This window comes from Etheostoma cragini, chromosome 1, assembly GCF_013103735.1.
Source record: "Etheostoma cragini isolate CJK2018 chromosome 1, CSU_Ecrag_1.0, whole genome shotgun sequence".
NCBI classification, from domain to species: Eukaryota; Metazoa; Chordata; class Actinopteri; order Perciformes; family Percidae; genus Etheostoma; species Etheostoma cragini.
The window spans coordinates 3,770,937-3,784,786 of record NC_048407.1 but is presented as its reverse complement, the minus strand read 5'-3'; the positions used below and the strand labels follow the sequence as shown (position 1 = coordinate 3,784,786).

The 13,850-nt window shown below is 42.2% G+C and overlaps 1 protein-coding gene across 2 annotated transcripts in view; it reads left to right on the top strand.

The window, feature by feature from the left end:
• The first annotated feature begins 725 nt into the window (after positions 1–725).
• znf536 (zinc finger protein 536) overlaps positions 726–13,850 on the top strand; it is a 205,829-nt gene continuing 192,704 nt past the window's right edge. For both annotated transcript variants that reach the window (XM_034866439.1, XM_034866708.1), the window contains exon 1: positions 726–997. The gene's annotated coding sequence lies outside the window, so the exon portion shown is untranslated. The remainder of the gene's footprint in view (positions 998–13,850) is intronic.

Here is a 13,850-nt window from a genome sequence, read left to right as displayed (position 1 = left end):
TTGCAGACGATATAATAATTCACTTTGCATTGATAATATAAGACTGCAAAACATTGATTTGACACATTGATCCATGTCGATGTATCGTTACACCCGTAGACATTGCATTACATTACATTTGATTTAACTGATGCTTTTATCCAAAACAACTTCCAAAATGTGCATTCAAAGGTATAACAACTCCAAACAGCAATAATTGATTCAAGTACACTACCTTCAAACAAGCCAAACTACAAAGAGCCACATGTAAGTGTGACATATATGTGCAATCCTTTTTCATTTTTGTTTCATTGCATCATCGTCTTATCTAAGAGATGTGTTTATAGCCTGCAGAGAAAGTTGTGTAGACTTCCAGCTGTCCTGATGTCGATAGTCCTGCATGAATGGGTGAAAAAGGGGAGAAGGAAAGAGTGAGGGAGAAAAGAGAGCTAAAGACAGGGCTAGGAGGAGAAGTGTCTGCAGCCGGTTACAGTTATCCACACATCTGTGTGTGTGTGTGTGTGTGTCGGGAGGGGGTGCTGATGATGACGACGCTCACTATGACGAAGGGGATGATCATGACAACGACACACACGTACGCACGCAAATTTACAAATGTTCAGGGCCACACGACATGTATATATATATGTATGTATATGGATATTCAGAGGACCTGCATGGGCATATCAACAGATAATTCCTATTTAATCCCATCAGTTATCCCTCTAAGTAGGGTTACTCTGTCTGTCTGTCTTTGGTCATTCTTCTCTCTAGTGTCCGGTACAGGGGCTGTGTAGCGAGCAAGGCCTATGGTTATGTAATAGACAGTAGGTATGTGTGACTAGACCCTCATTGGAGGGTTTTAGATGCAGCGTAAGGAAGTGCAAAAAAGTGCAAGTGAAGCCTTGGAAAGTGTGAGGAGAAGTCCGAGCCTTTGTCTCTCTGACAGACTGGAGTGGAAACCCTGCAGGCCCGTGTGACCCGGGCCTGGTGCTCTGGCATGCCCCGAGGACCCGAGGTTAGTTCACCTTGCGTCTATTTCTTGCCCAGCTGTGGAAAATGCCTTTGCCGTCATATCGGGAATATCTAGCTAAGGTGTGGATGAACATGTAGCATTCATCTGTTAATAGCAGGGCCTAATGCGTGTATAGCCGTGGTCGTGATTTATTTCAGTTGATATTAAAGTGGGGATTGAATGCAGTTGCTGGTTTGGCATCTTAGTGCAGTAGCATGACAGAGTAAGTGAACACTTCTCCCCTCACAGCACCTTCTCTCATCCTTTCCTTTGCCAAATTTGGACACTGACACTAAATGGATCTGCCATAATTCAGATGTGGGTGGGAGATATATATACATGTGTGTGTGCAACAGTGTGTGGTTGTAAAGTGTGGCATTATGGCAAAAAAAAAGCCTGAATAATTTAGCACTCACATTATTTTCTAATGCCATTCTTTAGAATCTAAATGTGTCACTCTAACAAATGCATGTGTCGGAAAGTTCAGGGGATTTTGTAGGGCGCCTGTGAACAGTGAGTGATGGCAACCAGCCGACTCTCAGCTCCCTCTTGTCTACCAACAGCTCCATGTGAGCCCCATGCACCATATTCCTTTCTCAGAACTAACGGCGTGGCGAATCAAAAAAAAAGAAAAAAAAAAGAAAGGCCACATATTTTATTTATGTGTCAAAAGTGCGGTGAAAGGAGGGCAGGAAGGAGGGAGTGGGGCGTATCACTCTATCCGTCGGTTGATATCTTTCCACCCATGCGGATCAATTCTCCCAGACAGAGGGAGATGAGAAAGGAACGAGCATGAGAAAGGAGGGAGGGAGGGAGGGAAATAAGGAGAGCTGAAATGGTGGTCGTATTGATTTGTCAAAGAAATACAGCGTTGAGTGTTTTGCTTAAACGTCCACATAAACCTGAGCTGCCAGAGGTGGGCGGGCATATTCTGACATTTGACCACACCGACATAGATTGTGGATTTTCTGCTTGGTTTAGCTGTACACAGTCTTACCTGTCAACGTCATGTAGAAACAGAGAGCATAGAGGCCGCTGCTTGCTAAAAACTGTGCTTTGACGCATTCTGCGCATCCATAGTTTCCAATCTTCTACGTCCCACTCCCTTAATCAGCTACACAGGCCGGTCACTTTCAACTTTTGACAATTTCTTTGACCAAAAAATCACTTTCGCTTTCTGGCTTTTTCTGGTCCTGATTTCCAGGGAGACGAGGACAAATTATTGTAATATCCAGGAAAACGCTAAAACAGTGACATGTGAGGCAAATGTTAGCAATGTCAGAATTCCCATATCCCATACCCCAGTTACCCCATACCCCAGGTAAAAAATCTAAAAAAACTAGCTTAGAGCGTAAAACCCTTTTGGCGAAATTAAAGGGGCGCTATGCAGTTTTGGGCCATTTCATCGGTGTTTTCTGTCGTTTTGCTTGCAGGTTTCTCTATAGTGCTCCCCTTACAGCTTTGGAATAGATATTTGGCAGCTCCTATGTTTGTCTGACCCCTCCCTGAGTCAGTCTGCCGTTTCCTCTTTCTCCCTTCCTCCGACAATGCTTTCCGAGCGTTGTGCTACTTTTTCGCCGGCTCAGCCATGACGATAGTGTGAAAAACTCCATCGCTACCTTGTTCCTACAGCTAGCCGGTTCCTGAACTGGGACGTGTATGTATGCAGTGCCGTGAAGCAATTTGTGACATTGCAAGACCTGGTGTCACAGGATACTTCCTGATAATGAGGTTGCCGGCCCAAAATTGCATGGGTTAAAGTAGAGATCTGATCCTTAAATCTACTTGGGAGGAGAGTTGTATGTAACCATCCGGGTTATTTTTGGGCAAAAGAAACCTCAATTACTAATGTAGAAGCCTTGAAAACGGGTCAGATTTGAGGGTTTAACATTTTCTCTGGTAGGCCAAATACAAAGAAACATGTTGCATTCCCATAACACCTGCCCAGCCACGTTTTAAGCTTCACTTTTCCTTAACTACAATCACAAGTTAACACCAACATAACCCTTGTGTTTCTGCAATATTCGGGTCGTAATAACCTTAAACCCCCCTCAAATCTGTTCTTTGAACATGGTCATACATCTACAGCTGCTTAGGCTAATCACATTCCTAAATTGTTAATAACTACAGCAACCTTGGTAAGTGTGGAAAGAAAACCACTACAACGACATTGTGTTATAACCTCAATTAAGACCACCCATGCAAATGTAGCTGACTGTGGTGAAACGGCCACACCTAGAAAAGACTAAGACAGCATCTCGGTGCCTAATTGGTTCAAGGAATCTGCCGATGATCCTTCTGTGTTGATCTACTCTCAAAAAAATGAAGAAAAAAATGTAGGCAGTCCCATATTTGAGCATGGAGGACTAGAGAAAGGCCTTCTTCTCCTCTGTGACTACATACCTGGCAAGAGGACAAAAGTGGAGGGGGGGGGGGGGGGCAATGAAATTAAAGAGCAGTTAAAGAAAACTGGAGAAAAGAGCAGAGAGAGTGTGCACAGGGCCATAAAAGGGATAGTTTAACCATTGATCGAGAGCAGTGGTGGAAATGGCAGCTGTAAATCAATTTTATCTCAGAGAAGCTAAAGAGTGTTTTCTAATGAGGTTAATGCCACATAATGGCTGGATTCTTCTGCTTAAAAGATGCCCTCAAGGTGGTGGCGAGAGATAGATGTCGCCACGGGAAGCTTAACACCTCAACACCGAGCAGACGGATGCCTTCTTCTTTCACCGAGACTGGGCCTTAAATGATGTTAAACCGTGATCCCGTGAAAGGTTTCAGCAGGTCATTATGTCATAGATATATTGTAGACCTTTGTCTAGACAGCTTGTTTTATCGATGGATGGACAAACACGTGGCTGAGATTGGACGTTTCAGTTAATTATTCAGTCCGTGGTGTCCACTTCCGATATGACGGGTTCCACCCCGGCAACAACTCTGGCACATACATCACTATTTCTACTTTAAAATCAACCTCTATCAGTCAGATTTAAACAACGACAGAGTTTTTTATAATACCACTTGTCATGGCAGTGCTTGGCAGCAGGCGGGCTAGCATGTCAAACTGGACCGAGCCAGTCCTGCATCTGAAAAGGCAAACTCACCCAGCACTAATAGATTATGAATCGAGTTGACCTCTGGCAAATAGTAGTAGGGAAATGAGGCCTGAGTAAGACAGCAATGGCAACAAAACAAAACACCCCTCTCTACACACACACACGCACACACACACACACACCAAAAATACATCCACAGTTTCATCCACAGAATCATGTAACGTGCACTAGGGTTACAAATGCTTTTAAATGTATTTAAAGTATTCATATCCATTCATCCATCCATCCATCTATTTTCCAAGTCTGTGTCATAGTGGCAAGAGGCCATGCACGGTACGGTAGCCTTGTTTTCTTGGTCCTTGCATGGGGGAACCTGCGGCAGTCCAAGGCCAGATAGGATATGTACTGTGTAGTTTTTTATGTACTGTGTACTTTTTATGTCTGCATCAGAGACCTGCATCAGGTCTGGTACCCACAAATAGGTTGTGTAACGGGTAGAAGAGTATTTATATAAATGTAACGACACTGGCATGGGCATGGGTAGAAATGAACTAAATGTGGGTAGGCTGCATGTGAATATACTTTATGCTTGGTTTTATTTTTTTTGAGAAATCAGAAACTTAAAAATATATATTGTCAGGAGACAACGGGATTAGATACCCACAAGAAATACAAAACTAAAAGTGGACTTAAATGGACTATTCTCACAGTGAACATTATTAATTATGACCCCCCCTAACACCCCCTGCAGGTGTAATCTCATCAGAATAAAAAGAGACTTTGAAACGGCCTTTGAAACCATGAAACATTTGATCAAAATATCACATTAGAATGAATTCATTTTAAAAAGGTTTAAAAGGCAGTAGTCACAATCAATTCCACAACATTTTTTAATGGCAGGGGTTCAAAACGACTAGTAAGAAGAAAAGTAATTTCTAAAATAACCCACTTGACCCAAGGGTGAAGTACTATATGGTGCATTCAAAGACAATGTCTCTTGTGTGTCTTGACCAGACACAAACATCCAGGGTTTCAGTGAGTGCACACCATTACAGCCTGAACAGTTGACAGTTGTGGAATTAAATGGGTGGGCGAGTTTTTCGAAAAGGCCACGCCAGTTGGTTCCAACACCGGAGCTTGTCCAAAGGTAATTACGTTGTTCAAATATAACACAGGCGAAAGTCACTACTATAGATTGTTCAGCCAGTATCTTTATTTTGAACACTGTTGTCTCCTGAATGTGTCCTCCAAAGTGCTTGCTGAGTTGAGTTAGGGAGAAGTATAGGCAAATGAAGGAAGCTTGGCGAGTCAACAACAACCAACTGATACGTGCAGGGATTCCCAAAGCATCCAGTATCAAGACTAATCACAGGCTAGCAAGCTAGCGTGTCAGCAGACGCGGGAATGTTGAAATATTACATTACACAAATTGCATTAGATAGTAATGGAAGCATACGGAATCCTCTTTGTCTTCAGTGAGAGTGATCCGAAGACTCTGTAGGCTCTAAACCAGGCTCCACCATAAGGTTGTTGACGGAAGGCAGTGCACATTCAGGAATGGGATGAGGAGACACTGGGGGAATTGCATTATGGGAGAGGCTTGGAGGACTCAAGTGATGTCAAATGGGCTTTTCCCATATCAAGGAAGGGTACCACTTTACAATAAGGCTACCTTAAAAAAAGGATTTCACACTCATGTTGTCCACAGGTAACATTTGTCACGTTTTTACAAAGTTTCTAGATCAGAAATATGACTTTCTTTTTAACCAAATTTCCCATAAAATAACATAGATGTTTCCATAAGCTAATTGATGATCACTACATATGGTCTACCTGTGGGAAAATCTTTGATCAACTAAAAACATACGTTTCTCTGACCTTAACCATTAGTCCAAATGATTCCTAATTTCTCTTATTTGACTAAAGATTAAACATAATATAATCTAAATGAGGTTTATTCACCATTGATTCCATAAAGAAGTGTAAAACTAGTAGCAATAAGTTATGAAGTTGGCTAAAAATATATATGTATATAATAACACAGAATTGGGTGATAGTGATATTTTTTAGGCTACTTTAACCTTTATAAACAGGGAAACCAAACCAAAGGGAAAAAAACAAGGGCACGGTCGACGGGAAGGAAATACAAGGGTTAAGAATGCTTTGTAATTAGTTAATTAATTGGGTTGTGAACAGTTTATAAATCATTAATAAGATAATATGTGTACTGCTGAGCTCCAGAGAGGTTACCTACCTCACTCAGTCTTCTCCATCAGCCAGCATCCTTGATATCTGTTCACTGAGTGCATTCATCTCGATTCCTCGTTTCCTCACATCTCATTTTCTAGTACCAAGTTATTTTTGAGTTGTAAACTGATAATTCCAACTGCAAAAAGGTCAAGAGTAAAACATCGCAATTTACTAATGAGTTACTAACTCACTCATTTTGGAACTTGCACGAGGGAGCCGTATTGTAAACACAATCACCATTTATTAATGATTTACAACTGCCAGAAGGTTGCTTATTTCATAAACTAAGACTAACTATAACCCTTGGGTTGTCTTCCTGTCAAAATTGAAAATCAACACTTTATTGACTGATTGATTTTTATCAATATTAGTAACTTTTTCTTAAATTTCTGGCCCTTTTTTTCAATATTTGTCACTGCTTTTGACGTTTTCAACACAGCTTAACACTAACTTATTAATTTCAGTTTATAGTTATTTTTTGGAATTCATGGTCAATAAACCTTATTCATAGGACATTATACTTAATGTTTGAGTTAGAAAAGCTGAAATTGGATCACAAACTGTAACATGTCAACTTATACTCAATATTATTTGGAAACCCCTTCAATTTTTTTCAATGCTATAAAATTGAACAAGACACCCCAACCTTAATGAAAGTAGAGGTTTGTACTTGCAAAAGAGCGTTTTGTGGAATCAATCATCCGGATTATTTGGGGTAGTTACAATTGGGTAGTAATAGGATATATAATAATATATAGATATAATAATGGTAAAAAGAACATTGATATAGGAAATCGGGTCAATTTGCACCAAGGACAAGATGAGGGTTAAAATGGTAGCCTTGTTGTAAAGCGGTACCCAAGGCGTTATGAATCATATCCATCATATTGGTGGGCGATGAAGCACTGATGCATGCTATGTAACATTTGAATTAGTCCAACAGTGGCCACATATATCGATAAAACGATATTGTACAGTAGAAAGGCAAGCCATTGAAACAGACAAATTGTATGCAGACGCATATGAAAAATAATGCTCGTAATCGTGTAACACAGTGTCTGCAAACCACTCCGATGTGTGTGTGTGTTTGGAAAATAATTGAGTACAAGCGGCGTGCGGCATGAAACTTAAGGAAAGTTCATCTCCACAGACCTCTAGCATTGATCACTGGGGCCCTAAAGCTATTATCATGATCTAATTAGGTTTAACATAAGTCTGTGTCACGGCCCGGTGCAAGGCTGCCTTGTCCCCAATTCCACACTTTCACAGTATCCCTATTTAAAAATAGCACACATGTGCCACACATACATGCAGTGAATACTAATACTTTTTTTCCCCAGTTACACTGAGATCCACTTTAATGTCAGACTGAGGTCTAAGCGGGGTGAAATGATGTAATTCACGAGGCAGTGAGCAAACGTGGGGTAATCTCACAGATTTCCCCTCTATTCTGTCTCTGTGTGGATGCCTGCTAATACTCAGACAATCTGTCAAACTGCAAATTTCGTAAAAAATAAAATGGAACTTCTAGGTTTGAAATGAAAGTTTGAAGGAAATTAGTTTTTCCATAGATGTGTAGCTGTTACTCCAAAAAAAATACATAAAGCCTCAAGTAACTGGCTTTAGAGACATATATTTGTTTAAAACCAATTATTTAAAAATACTTTAGTATGATTTTTTCTGATCTGTTTTTGGTTTTGTCTCATAATTCTCACAAAGCTGCAACTTAAATACAAAACCCATTCGTGTTCATTTCTACGCTGTGTAATACATGTACAGTGACCGAATCAGCAATAAAGAGTAGCCAGCTTTTTTTTGTTGTTGTTTAACACGTGATTTATTTTCTGTGCTGTGAATATAACGTGCATGTCTCACAGTGTAGCTTGAACACTAAACTGACGCCATAGATTTTAGTCCATTCTCTCCCACTCTCCTGTCTGCATTCCTATGAGCTATAAGTCGGAGATGATCCGAATAGCCCTGGATTAAAAAGGTGAAGGAGGTGAAAACATGTAGCCAGTGATCTAATAAGAAGACCTTTGCGTTGTGTGCGGGGCGGCTGTGGCTCAGTGGTAGAGAGGTTGCCTGCCAATTGGAAGGTTGGTGGTTCGATCCCCGCCGCTGCAGTCATTGTCGAAGTGTCCTTGGGCAAGACACTGAACCCCGAGTTGCCCCCGGTGCTGCGCATCGGAGTGTGAATGTGTGTGAATGTTTATCTGATGAGCAGGTGGCACCTTGTACGGCAGCCCTGGCCACAGTGTATGAATGTGTGTGAATGGTGAATGTATCCTGTAGATGTAAAAGCGCTTTGAGCAGTTGTTAAGACTGGAAAAGCGCTATATAAATACAGCACATTTACATTTACATTTACATTTGTGGCCATTAATACAACTGTCCAAAAAAAGAAAAAGAAGAAAAAAAATACTATCGAATCGAATACTATATTTAATTTGTTTTATGTACCTTGTATCTGGGCTGAGGTGCTTTAATACAGCGGTGAATTACCTACTCTGACACCTTATTCATTTCCAGCATGATTAGCGGCAGTGGTGTGCATGGCTGGCGCAGTGGGTGGCTGTGGCCCAGTGCACACACTCATGGGCTCATTATGCCATCGCGCAGGTGTAATGGAATGACCACTCACACACACACACACACACTCACACACACACATCTTGCATGAACAAACTTAAGAACATGAAAGCTTGCACACAGACTGAATACAGTGGGCCCTCTTGGCCTCTGCACAAAGCCACTTTTTTCAATGTTGTAAAATCTAGGCATCCACTACAGTCTTATTATTTCAGGGCCAGACTGAGGGACCATGCTTCAATCCCCATATAAGGGAAGACAAGTCTGGAAAAAAAGAAGAGAAAAGGAAAAAACGTGTTAAGAGGACTCCCCTCCCTCTCCACTACTCCTGTGTCCTCTGTTATTATGAATAGTGGCGGTAAGAGAGAAAAGCATATACTCGATTTGAGTCTGTTCATGGTTCCTGAAGGACCACTCTCGCCAGACGAGGGCCCTTTTTCTCCCTCCCCCCCCCCTCTTTTGATTGATATGTGAAATCCGTCTCTCCGCGCGGCTCTAAAGGCAGTCCCTGTGTGCGTCTGAAAGGTGCTCATTGTTGAGTAGAGACCACTTTGTCAAGAAACAATCCTGTTCCCAAGAAAGCTGAGAATGTCCTTAAAAAAGATACAGGCCCTTATTGTGTAGATTGGGGAAACTTTAATTTTGCGTGTGAGGTCATTTTAATCCTGATGAATTTTTATAGTAGCCGTTGTGGTTCAATGGATGGTCGCCTTAATGCTCTAAAAGAGAGAGCAAAATAAAGGAAGAATGAAAAACCCACCCACAGGCACGGCGAACAATCCTAAACTTAGTGTTTCGCCGAGATCGAGGAGGAAGGGTAGAGGCCTTTGTCGATCGACACATTGGGATGTATTTAAGTTCTACAAAGGAGATTCCCTGAATGGGGGCTTGATTTCTGCTACAAGGTTGAAAAATGCCTGGTCTAAGGCTAGATTTGCCACGGGATAAGGTTTGTGTAGGGTAATCTCTTAGGCCACAGAAGCGTACGCGACTGAACCACCCACGACATTGTCTCTGAACTGGTGCCAGAAAAGAAAGGCAACAAGCTTCTACACAGACGTGGTTCTATACCGGAACTAATGGTATGATTGAGCATTCTTAATTGGCATTTTGGATTTATTCTAACCCCGTTTTATTTTAATTTTTTTGCTCCCATTTAAGGGGATGGCAGTAACTCTGTTACGTAGGGAGTTGGGTTGGGAACCGGAGGGTCACTGGTTCAAGTCCCGTATGGACCAAAAAGTACGGAGTGTGGATTGGTGGCTGGAGAGATGCCACTTCACCTCCTGGGCACTGCCAGGTGCTGTTGAGCAAGGCACCGTACCCCCCCCCCCCCCCCCCCCCCAACCGCTCAGGGCGCTGGTTCAGCTGACAGCCCACTCACTCTGACATCTCTCCATTAGTGCATGTATAGATCCTGAGCATGTGTGTGTGTGTGCAGTTCAGGACTGTGTGTGATAACTAACAGAGTGTGGACACAGAGTGTAAATTGTAATTTCCCCATAGGGGATCAATAAACAGATTCAAATTAAATTAAATTAAAAGTTAAAAATTTGACCCACGCATACTCTCACATTGAACGTTTTTTCACGTCTTATTCTGTATGATAGGAAATTGGTAACCCCTCGGACATGGTGCAGCTTGTCTTTTCATCTGAGCTGCCCGGCTGTTTGGTTATCGGTTCGCCCTCTGGCCTCATGTAGGCTTAGCCTGGATGCAAGCCTATTAGGCAGACGAGTAAAATGTAAACACACAGAGGATGAAAATGACATACTAGACTTATACATCCAGATTAAACGTCCTGGGTCTGTCTAAATCTGTAGGGAATGAAAGCTGTAGATAAAAAAACATAACTGGTTTTATTTAGTTTTTTCTTCTTCAAAATGGTGCACCATCGCCGGAGGTTTGCTCATCGCCATTGTGGCTAAATGGAAACTAGATCTTGTTTGGGAAACGGCAGGGTGAGACCAAACAGCATGATTCATAACGGTTATTTATGTACCATGTTGCTGAGACTCAGCAGGGGGCAAAGGCATGGTCTTTACTAAGTATGTTTCTCTCTCCGCTCAGTTTGTCGGAAGACTATTTCTTACATGGATTCCGAAAATAAACATCATCTCAATCTTCTGATCTTTCTGATCATCCCTAAAACAATAAATGCACGTCGTTCTCGAGCCAAAAAGTCAACGAGGTGCATTCAAACAAGTTTTTTTTATTGGTAAGTTGTGTCCGAGGCGGGTTCAACATAGTTTAGGTTACCCATAGTTCCTCTGATGACCTCCACATTCCAGCAGCTAGCTAACATACACCTTCACACACCACCACTGGCACCCGTTCCCTCTCTTTCCTCTTACTGTCCTTTATTTCTTTCTCTGCCTCTCCCTCCTCCCTCTTTTCCCTCTGTTCTGAGATGCAGAGATCCAAGTGCGCAATGGTGCATTACTAAGGACACCTGCTCTGTTGATGTGGCCAGGCAGATTGGATGTGTGTGTGTGTGTGTGTGTGCTTGCGTGCATTTCTTCATTCATCAATTTTTAGACTGAGACTGGGATCCAAACCCATCAAAATTGTTCCGAAGTGAATCTGTCCATTTCTGCCTCAAATTATCCATAATGGGCTTTTAATTCTGTGCCCTGCAAGTGCCCTTCTCAAGGTTTGGCACCGAAAAAAAGTCAAGCCATGCAGTCCTAATGTTAAACGGCGAGGTAGATAATCATGATCAAAACAAATGAGACATATGAAATTAGAAAAGATGGCACTGATGTATCATGTTTCTATAAAAGATCATATCTCATACATTTGTACTACATTGAAATGTATTTAAGGGATGTATATGAAAGAGTAGACACTATTATGTCTGTAAAAACTCACAAAGTTTTGGTGGCTACATCCCTGAGGCAGGTGCCTCTTGTGTCCCAGTGAAAAAGTAAAGACATGGCTCTCTCCACTTGGCATCTCATTAATTTTTAGAAAAAAAGAGAGAAAGTCCTCTTTTTTTTAGAGGGTCACATGGACAAAAGGGCAAGAGCTCAATACCTAGGAGGGCACAATAAGTCCTTTTACAGTATACTGTACTTTCTTTATTGCTCTGTAAGGAGAAAGAGCGTGGAAGTGAAGGAGGCAAAAGGGGGGGGAGCAGAAAGGACTATTTTCATTATGGACATTTGAATGAGTTGTGTTCACATCCACTCGTAAACCCCCAAACCTGTGTCCTGTACCCCCACCGCCCCCCAACCTACATACACACAAAAAACAAATATTCCTATTCACTTGGTATGTAGGTCACATTACAGTGGTGTCTAGCTATTGGATATGGGCTTAGATAACTGTTTGTCGAGTATTAAATGCTTTCGCTGCCTCAGCAGCCTCTGCCACTGGTATTTCTCACACAACTGTGCAACTGAAAGGAGGCAGCGCGGCAGCAAAAATCACGTTGCACACATACGCATGCACACACACACACACACACACACACACACACACACACACACTTTCAACCTCTGATGCTTTTTGTGTATACTTAAAAAATCTTGTTTGCATAAAACATTCCCTTTTCTTGTGACTTATGCCAAGCGAGTTAAAGCGCTATCTGTAAACGAGGACTGTGTTGCGGTGAATAGGAGGCAAACCCATTGACCGGAGGTGCTAGCTCAAGCAGATGAATCTTTGCTTTTCTTTCCTCTTATCCATGTTTGCTTTGGGTGACCTTGCTCACCAGCCCTGGTGCAGTGTGTTCACATAGCACTGGCCTAATGGCTTACAGGCCCCAGCGTGGCCAGCCCTTTCCACGTGAAAACACCCCTCCGTATTCCACCCTTCCCCTTCTCAATTGTACACTCGCCGCTCAATGCAACCTCCGATTTGGAAGTGGCCGGCGGAGGTGCGGGGCAAGGAGGAAATTGCACCTGCTTTTATAGCAGCAGGATCCAGGCGAGGAGTGCGTGCTCACTTAAAAACGAAAGGGCAGGAGGCAAGAGGGGCACCTCGCTGCTGAACAGTTTTGCCCTCTGTTGTCTTTGCGTGAAATGAAAGATGCAAGAAGTGTGTGTGCGTGTGTCAGTGTGTTTGTGCGTGTGTGTGCTACTGAGTTATCCTCCCCTCCCTCTGTCCTTTGTATGAAATGAGCCCAGATGGTGATTGATTTTTCAAGTGCTGACACCCCTGCTTGAGAAGCACCCCTCCTTTTTACACACACGCACGCACACACACACACACACACACTCTCTTCTTTGTGCCGAGCAAGTGAGGCACACTAACATCTCGGTGCCATCATCATCTTTGTGACTGCCAGCAACCACCATTGATCGACAAAAGTATGCATGCATGCAAACAAACAGACAAACACACACACACATATACACACACACACACACACACACATCATCATCAGAGCAGAGAGCAAATAAAACAAAGAAGAAATCATAAAGACAATCAGCTCTTTGACCCAATACTGCTGAAACTATGTGTTCATTAATTATTTAGGGGATTGACAAAAAAATGAGCCAATAGTCTTCATAATCCCAATAATATTTTGATTGTTTATCAAGAAAGAAAATCCCTCTTTCCATATATTCTGATTGTATCTGTTTTATACACAGTAAGTGTACATTTCAAACATTTAATACTGTTAGCTAGAGAAAACCAAGCAATTTGAAAGTGTCACCCTAGGAACTCTGGGAAACTGATGAGCAGAGACGCAAATTGTTGCTTTTATCTTCGGAATAGACATATTTTTTCATACCGATCAAATGTGCCAATGCGCAATAAACGTCAGTTTCTACCAAAAAGTAGACAGTGTGCGAAAGAAGATCAACTAAAATGACCTTGTGAAAGAGAATAAAGAAAGACAAGATGGAGATTGAAGTAGGATTTTAGGGATTATTTAAAGGCGGCGAGGAGAGACAGGCGGAGAGACCGAGCGAGGGTAGGCAGGGATGGGGGGGGGGGGGGGGGGGGGG